Genomic DNA, 10,095 nt, shown 5'->3' with positions numbered 1-10,095 from the left:
CATGTTTTTGTTGTAGACGGTGAAGGATTTTGCGATAAAACCATTGAAACAGCTCTTTCAAACTATTTGCCTTACCTCAAGAGCCACCATGTTGTGTGTGTCTGCAATATACATTCGTGGCCATGTAATGAGACTTTTCCAAGCCTTCGGTGTTCCATATGCCTGGGTTTCCATACTTTTGAATGAATTATGGCAAGTGATTGAAAATGATGTGCTGCAAATAAAACAAGTTGTCAAGAATTTTAAACATCTCCTTAGTCCTTTCTATTTAAAAGGATGCTTTAGCGATACCATGTAATGAGTAATCTGAGTTTCAATCCATGTTGTTTTAAATGCTTTCTTCGGTAGCGGTTGAAGGGTCTCCTTAAACTTGTTGAGATCATTTTGTGACCAATCATCTATGTCACACATATGAAATAGCGCATCAAGTGATTGCCACACAACATCACCCTTGGCATCGTGAGTTGCTGGTTCCTGGTCCTTCACTGCCATTTGCATTACTCAAACTCAATTTTGCTGACATAGGTGGACTGATATATCCTTCCATGATTGGTTTAGCTTTGTATCTTTCATGCATGTTGGTTTAGATAAGAAATGGTGTGCCTTTTTGTCAAGTACTTCCTCCAACATCTCATCTCCCTCTATCATCCAATCTTCCTCCTCACTGGAGTTGGACTCTTGTAAGATTACAAGTGCCATGGATGCTTCCATCGGCTCATTAACCTCTTTGAGAATCTCATTTCACTCCTTTACAATGGTTACAAGGGGTTTCTTTCCGGAATTTTCCTTTGATTTTCCCTTTACCATGCCCTCAAGCACAAGTAAAATTAGAACCATGTCCCAAGCTATGATTGGGTACCTATACATCCAATGGATCCTTCATGCCTGCATAGATAGCGAGCATTGAGAGTGACTCATCTTCTGTGAGTCCAAGTGTTTTGCAAATGACTTCCTTCAAAATCTCATGTCCCTCTATCATCCAATCTTCCTCCTCAATGGAGCTAGGGCTCTTGTAAGAGGACACGTGCCATGGATGCTTCCATCATCTCATTAACCTCTTTGACAACCTCATTTGACTCCTTTACAATGGTTACATGGTGCTTCTTTCTATCCTTTTACTTTGATTCTCCCTTTACCACGCCCTCAAGCACAAGTAAAATGAGAACCATGTCCCAGGCTATGAATTGGGTACCTATACACCCCATGCCCAAGTTTATGAGGTCATCTTCATCCTCTGTCATGTAGTTTTGTTTAGTGAGCCCTTTGAAAAACCTCAATAAGCAAAAGCAAAAAATTTTGTTAGCCATATAGATTTGAGGAAATCCATCGGCAACCACACTGTGTAAGATCCCTCATACACAATGGCATATTCTTCCATGTGTTGTTCCATGTAATCAACAAAGCTTTGGAACTCCTTGCATGTAGGTTGGTAGTAGCACACTCACTAGTGCATGTGCTCAATTTACAAGACCAACCTTTTCTAATTGTGCGAGGAGTGCATCACAGGACATTGCCATGAGTCTGTTTGCGAAGAAGATGGAAAGGGAGCTTAGAGCTAGAGTTTTTTGAATGTGAGAAATGAACTTTGAAAAGCTAGAAAGTGACTTATATACCCAATTCACTTTACATTTTTAAAAAAAATCCTTAAAATTATACTTTTGAAATAAAACATGAAACAATACATCAAAAAACACCGGGATTGAAGGCATTGGCATTCCCAATCAATGAAATCAAACATTTTGGTTGAAAACTTGACAAAAAATAAATGCCTTGAAAATGAACAAATATGCTTAAGAGATAAAATTCAAAACACAATATTTATTAATGGGGGAAAAATTTACATTATTACACTTACAAAAAATCCCTTTATTTATTCCCACGTACAGAGCACTTAATGTTATCTCCTTAGTGGTTGACCATCTTAGTCTCCCCTCCAACTATAAGGAAGCCATCCATCGCACTATCCCCTTTGCAAATCTACATGTTGGTGTCTTGTGGATACTTTACAATTGAAAGATATACACAAACACATGAAGCGATATAAACCATGTTATTGTTGCTTTGTGGGATCCATAGATGCACTTCATTGCTGCATACACATCCACCTCAATCCTCCTTTTGATTTTTGCTATCGATGTATTGTCTGGAATAGGCCATTCCAAACTTTGCAGGCTTGGTGAGTGAATGGGAGATAGATTACAACACCCATTTTGCCTAAGTGTGACACAAGTATGGATATTAAAAAAGATGGCATGTGGTGAGGCAAGCTCAGAGGATGGGCAACCAGTACAAATTAAAATTCCAAGTTCACATGGATGGCTTCAAAGATCCCTGTGAAGGATTCTATAAGCTTCCACTCTACAAAATCGGATAGAAAAACATCTGCAAGAATGAACAAGCAACGGATATCATACATTCATTAAAAGCAATGTATGAGGTGAACATACAAAATAGACAATCCTAAAAACTTTACAAAGAAGTGGAATTACAGTTTGAAGGAAATCTTGGTGGAGTGAATGTTGTCCCTAGCTTCAATTGTGAAGCTATATACACATGTTGCACCTTCACTAGCTTCTTACCATCTTGGGTTTGCTTGAACTCCATGATTCTTCCCTTCTAGTGGTGACCAAGAAGCTATATGTCTCCTTGAGACCTTGTGTGCACCTCTTAAGCTTGGCTGCATTGTCACCCACGTCAATTTTTTGTAGTCTATAGTTACCCAACAACCATTATCGTCTTGTATGTTGCTGCAAGAAATAGAGTCAATAACACTCCTAGGTCGTCAATCAGCACCTACACACAAAAACTTATGATTTTTCTATGCACATACATGGTCTCAGTTGCATAAAGAGCAAGGTTAGAAGGTATACAAAGACGGTCAATGCTATCGATGTGCTCCTCCACCTGCAAGTGGGAAGAAGGTGCAAAGAAGCTATAGTGGAAAGTAGATCCACTCTAGAGAGCTAAATAGGGAAGAAGGATGAGGGAAGCTATGGAGGAAAGTAAATCCATGCAACAGAGAATATCTAGGAGTAGGATATGCTACATATCGTCAGCTTTAGGGAGAGATGTGTAGTGAGGTTCATAGAGTAATGGTAAGCTTCATTAGGTGGTATGCTTGAGAAGAATGCGGTAATCTTGAGGAGGGAAAGGAGGATCAAACCTCTGGTGCAAGAGCTTTTTGGGAGGGAAAAGTGGCATTGAAGAAAGAGATGCAATGTGCAAGGTGGAGGGAAGAGAAGTGAGAGATGGTACAATAGAAAGGGAGGGAGGGAATGACTAGCACATTTTTGGAGGGACCTTCTTTGAGAGGGGGAGCATTAGCATGTCACATCCGACATCTGCTATGCCCAGGGCCACACATATGAACTTTGGGCCACCACATGGTGCAACATCATACCCATCTTGGGACCCGAGGATCACCCGTATGCCTAGCCCGATACCAACCCCCATTCCACATGTAGTCTCAAGAGCACATGTCCCCACTATACCTGCTCACTTGGGTGACTTGACAACATTTGCTCAAGGTATCGGTTGATCTGTTGTTGAAAATATGCATAACACGCCTGATAGAGAGCCTAGAAGTAAGGCAATACAAATAGTCAAGCTCACACAAAAATTTAGTGGAGATGGGGATGTGAGAAAGCATATCAAAGTATTTGAACAAATATGTGATTCCCTAGGAGAACACAATGAGCTGCATAAGAGTAATACTTTAAGCATGATGGGAAGGCTGGGGATTGGTATAGGACCCTAATGGTGGAAGAGAAAATGATTTACCCTACTATTAGGAGACTGTTCTTGAAAGATTACATACAAGAGGGACTGCTTTGGGGTGTAGCCTCTCAACTACAAAAACCCAACGAGAGGAAGGAGAGTCTATGAGAGAGTTTATTGGTCGCTTGAAGCATTTGAATTCTCATTGTAATCCAAGTGAGCGCTTCAATAATAACCAATTGCTCGATAGATTCATTAGGGGATTGCAACATGAGGATATCTACAATGGTCTAGTCATTAGAGGTATCACCACTTGGGGAGCAGTCACTGCCAATGCGATTCAATTGGAGGACAATTTAATGATTCAGGAGAAAAAGTGTTTGTCGAGCCTAAATCTACTAGTCGCAAGCATCGGGGCATGAGCCAATGACCATAAAGCCTTTTGCTAAAGAGCCAAAGATATATGAGATGACTTTATCAGATCTCACCAAGGCCATTCAAGAAAGTCTTAGAGACAATCGTACTCCACAAAACAATCATATGTATCTCAAAAGCGAGCAACAATGGTGCTCAATTTTCTTTGGTCCACATAGTACCAGTAAATGCCCTACGCTTAGAGTAAAATTTAATGGGAATTGCAATGCATGTGGGAGGTATGCTCATCAAGCCAAGGATTGTATAATATTTAAACGTGCGATGGCCAATAGACTAGCCTTAGCATGGATGAACACACCTCGAGTGCCTGCATTGATGCCGGTCCCACCTCTTGAACAACCGTCACAACACATGGTCCCTAGGGCAAAGAATGTTGTTCAAACAACACCGTTACCACCTCCAATGCTAGGACCGCAACCCCCACATCCAATAATCACTTCTATAAATCAAGTGGGTTGTGAGTCATCATTGTTTGTGTGGATTGCGAGGATGAGTTAAACCATGATGTTGCCTATGGGATTGATGCACTTGAAGAAAGTCCAAAATACTACATGGAGGGCTATTCGGGACAAGTCAAACATGTCTACCGAGTAGTTGCTCTTGTGGCAAGAGGCCAAAATATCAATTTCACTGCCAAGAGACCACTTCTTCAATGCTACGAGTGTGGGGGTCCACATCGTGTAGCCGAGTGTCCGATTAGACTACAAAAGAATGCCACACTAATGCAAACCAATCAAGCGAGTACAACTACAATGCCGATACTCATGTGTAATTGATGTGGCGTAGATCATTTGAATGTCCTAATAATCAAAATGTGCCAAAAATCATGCCATTGAACTTAACTCAGGTTACCAAGGAGCCATCACAAAGTACACATGTGGTACTAGTAAATGTACTCACACGATTGATGCTCCAAAACCAAAATTATATTCTTGAAGAAAGAGAGACAGCATCAATTGGCCAATCTCAAAAGAAGAAGAAAACATGAAGGAAGAGATCGTAAAAAGCAGCGAAGTCAGACCCCAGTTCAAAGACCAACATAGGGACTGGTGACAACCCCGTGTATATGAACAACACTAAAGAGGATTCTGATTCAAATGAGACCATGGAGACTAAAATGATCACTAAGAAAGAAACAAACAAGGAAGGTCATCATGAGCCACGATGGCCAGGACGACCCAAGGAACCCAAGAAGAAGATAGGAGCTTACCCAAACCTTATAGAGGAGATCGAGCAAGTCAAGCAATTAATGATTTTGGTAGAAGAGACCCAAAGGGATCTAGAGCTAGCACCTAGGCAGATCCAGCTTACAGACACAATGTTCCCTATGCAAAATCAACCTCACAAAGACCATAGACCACTAGCAATACCTAGTGTCATCCAAGAAGAAAGTGACTTTAAGTCATTGGGAAGTACTCCCTTCTTGTTAGAGAGAATGTTTACAGAGGGATTACCTGACCCTATCCAAGAAATGGAGATCCCATCTTCCCCATGTCAAAGGATTGAAGCCCAAAAAGTGCCATTAAATATTGCCAAATTGATGGATTTCATGGCTTTAGAAGTTAGAACCACCATCATGTCTAAACTATATGGAGACCCCAATCTATTCTTAGCTCTTCAAGCTTTCCTCAATGGAGAACTAAAAGTTGGGCTACCACAATTTTCACAGATGGATGGAGCTAGAGCGGTGCCAATAAAGGAGAAACACTTAGATCCACAACCCAACCTAGATGAGAACTCTGTAGTTGAAATACCTGCTAGCAAGTTGGGACAATACTTTGAAGGAGATGAATTCAATGCGACCATACCAATCTCACTACCAAGGGATTAACTGTGAAGGGAATCCTTGATGGTGGTGTTGGGGTTAGCATTGTAACTAAAAATTGATGGAAATCTATGGGAAGACCTCACCTTGGGACTACAAATATAGTGGTAAAGATGGCCAATGGGACTATTGTTAAACCTATTGGGATGATAGAAGATCTCAAAATCAAGGTCCTTGGACACAAAATAAGGCATACCTTCATTGTTATGGATTTTTTCAAGCACACCATGTCATGTAAGATGATATTAGGATGTCTTTTCATGAGGGAAGAAAAAATGGTGCATGGTTGGTCTAAAAACCATGTCTACTTGCAATTCCAAGACTTTTTCATTCGAGTTGATCTCGTCACTCGTTGGGCACATCCTCTAGGAAATAGATTTATAATTGACCATAGATTTGCTGACACCACAATTAACTGAGCCTCATTGAAGTATTGCTACACGTGTAAAAAGGACACTGATGTTGGAGAAGATTCCCCTTATATGGATGTTCTACCTGGAATGACTGGGTCTGACAATGTGGATTGGGTCCACCTAGCAGCAGCCATAGACACTTAGGGAAATAGAGGGACGACCTAGGTAACACCTAAGAGAGATGAAATGCCACAACTCATACCTTTAAATATGATAGGATCAATGCATATAGCTCGCAGGGACCTACAAGGTGAAGGGTTGATTGTTACTAAAACCAGTAGGATCCAAAAGACTATAGCTCACATGATTCAGATTTTGGATCATCGATTGAAATTGACTCTCATGACAAAGAATTTGAATTAACTATTGACGCAAATATGGAAACGAACCATACGGAGTCCAATAGTGCCCTAATTGACAAGCTATCCAGGAGAGGAGAAGAAACGAGTAGCGATTCATCTAGTGACTCTGCACTAGAGATCGGACATAATAAAAAATTTAGACAAGAGGAGTAATCAATATAAGAGGCAATTATGTCGAGACAATGTACATGCTAGGATAAATGAAAAGAAATCTAGTGCATAATGTTAAGTTGGAGCATGATTTACCCTTGTAATTTTCTGTGGTAAAAGCGCACATTTGTAAGGCCCCCATTATGAGGAGAAGCCATTGTGCGTGAACGAAAATCACTCGTCGGAAACCAAAATTTTCACCATCCAAAAATCAGGGGCAACTTTAGGGGCGGAAGCCCCCGAGACTTTTTTTTTCCTCGCCGGAATATTCCTTTTCGCCATAATATTATGGCCGGACGGCGGCCGAAAAGTGGTCAGAAAACAATCGGTCGGTTGGCCGGTGGTCGGAAGTCAATGGCCGGTGGCCGATGGCCGAATTCAAAAGCGGATTTATCTACACACATGGACGGATTGGAGGGTCCGATTTGGACTTATTCACACAAGGGCGGCTACACATGGCTGCCTCTCATGAGAGAGAGAGTAACCCTTTTGGCTTATAAAAGAAGGCCATTTCTACACACATTTCATAGTGTGTGAAGTTGATGCAACAAGGTGAGTGTGAGGTGGTGAGAGTGAAGCAAGGCGGGAGCTCCATTAAGGGTATAATCCCTTTGTAAACTACTTTTTGTTTTGAAGTACTAAAGCCATTGAGTGGCTGCTTTCCCGTGGACATAGCCCACATTGGGTGAACCACGTATATCGTGTGTAGTCTCTCTCTCTATCTACTCTATAATCTCGTGTATGTAAATCTGTCTCTCTCCATTAAGTAATCTACTCAATTATCTATTTAGCTACACCTTATTTCCTAACAACTGGTATCAGAGCAAGGTTTGCTCGTAGCTAAATTATCTCAAGGAAAGGATTCCTTGAATTGAGTGGGAGTTATGGCGGAGGAAGGGAAGCTCAAGATTGAGAAGTTCAATGGAAAAAACTACCAACATTGAAAGATGCTGATTGAAGACTATCTCTACCAGAAGGATCTCTATTTGCCACTAGGCGGTCTTGCAAAGAAGCCCACAACGATGGCAGATGAAGCATGGATTGTCCTTGATCAAAAGGCCCTCGGAACAATCCGGTTAAGCTTGGCGTAACCGGTGGCCTTCAATGTTTCGGAGATGAAGACCACGGAGGACTTGATGAAGTCACTTAACGACTTCTACGAAAAACCATCGGCATCCAATAAGGTATTTCTTATGAAGCGCTTGTTCAATCTAAAGATGACAGAGAATGGTTCAGTTGTAGAACACCTAAATGACTTTAACACAAACATAAGTCAACATCGATCGGTGAAAATCAATTTTGATGACGAAGTGCGAGCTCTCCTTATACTATCATCTCTACCGGATAGTTGGGACAGCCTTGTGATGGCTGTAAGTAATTCTATCTCTGGTACAAATACTCTTATGTTTGATGATGTTGTGGGTGTTCTCCTAAGTGAGGAAATACGAAGGAGAAGCACACGAGAATCATCAAGTGCTGCATTGTCAGTGGAAACAAGAGGAAGGCATAAGGAGAGGTGTCAAAATCCAAAAGGTTCGTGATCGCTCAAGACGGAGCAAATCATGCACAAAGTCAGTTCTTGAATGTTGGAACTGCGGCAAGAAGAGCCACGTCAAGAAGGATTGCTGGTCCAAGAAGAAGAAGGAGACAAAGTCTCAAGACAACAAGCCAACATCGGAGGCCAATGTGGCAGGTAAAGTAGAGCAAGATGCTCTAATTCTCTCATTAGACAATGTGTCTAATTCCGGGATAGTAGATTCCGGGGCTTCATTCCATGCGACACCACACAAGACTACACCAAAGGTAATTTTGGGTATGTATACTTGGGAAATGATGAAGCTTGTGAGATTGTCGGCAAAGGTACAGTTTCTGTCAAAACTGCTAACGGAAATGAATTTCCTTCTCTTCGTAAAAATTTGATCTCTAGAGGACAATTAGACGATGAAGGTCACAACATTGCATTCGGAAACAAACGGTGGAAGATCTCTAAGGGATCTTTGGTGGTTGCCAAAGGAGAAAAGGTCGGTACACTTTACTTGTGTACTGTTAGCACGCAACCTTCAGCTTGTGCAACAACTACAGAAGTTGACAGTGCGGTGTGGCACTATCAACTTGGGCATATGAGTGCCAAAGGAATGCAAATCCTTCAACCAAAGAAGCTTCTAAAAGGTTTGAAAGAAGTGGACTTAGAGTTCTGTGAAGATTGTGTTTATGGTAAACAAAAGAGGGTAAAATTTTAAAAATCAGGAAAGAAAAAATAAAAAACTTGAGTTGGTTCATTTTGATGTTTGGGGTCCTGCAAGTACACCATCACTTGGTGGCTCATTGTACTATGTAACATTCATAGACGATGCGACTAGAAAAACATGGGTTTATGTCATGAAGAATAAGTCCGATGTATTTTCCATATTTCAAAGGTGGAAAGCCTTTGTGGAGAATGAAACAGGTACCAAGGTTAAATGCCTCAGATCCGACAATGGAGGCGAATATTGCAGCCAAGCTTTTGAAAGCTTTTGTGCTAGCAATGGCATTCGGAGGCAAAGGACAACCCCAAGGACACCTCAACAAAATGGGATTTCGGAAAGGATGAACAGGACAATCATGGAGCGAGCACGAAGCATGCGGCTACATGCAGGCTTACCGCTTGAGCTTTGGGTGAAAGTTGTAAGTACGTCTGTGTACTTAATCAATCGGTCACCCTCAACGGCATTGGATGGGGGAGTTCCAAAAGAGACATGGACAAGTAAACCGGTGAATTATGCATTTCTCAAAGTGTTTGGGCGTGAGGTTTCATGCACATAGATAGAAGCCTAAGATCAAAGATAGATGCAAAGTCCAAAAAGTGTTCCTTCATTGGCTATGGAGAAGGTGACTTTGGGTATCGCCTATGGAATCCTGAAGATGGTAAAATCTTAAGGAGTAGGGATGTCATTTTTAACGAACAAAATATGTACAAAGATTACTTGGAAAGAAAACAAACAAAAGAAACAATTGATGAGTACATGGAGCTTGAGGACGGTGAAGACTCAAGGACTGCAAACGGTGACAATGTGCAACAACGTCAACCAAATGAGGAGCCTCAACCTATTCCCCGAAGATCTACAAGAGCAAGTAGACCTCCAGAAAGGTTTGTTCCTTCCTTCAACCATCTCTTGATCTTAGATTCTGGAGAGCCAGAATCATACGAAGAAGC

This window comes from Adiantum capillus-veneris, chromosome 27 (genome assembly GCF_014529385.1).
Source record: "Adiantum capillus-veneris isolate H3 chromosome 27, ASM1452938v2, whole genome shotgun sequence".
Taxonomy (NCBI): Eukaryota; Viridiplantae; Streptophyta; class Polypodiopsida; order Polypodiales; family Pteridaceae; genus Adiantum; species Adiantum capillus-veneris.
This window is presented reverse-complemented; position numbering follows the sequence as displayed.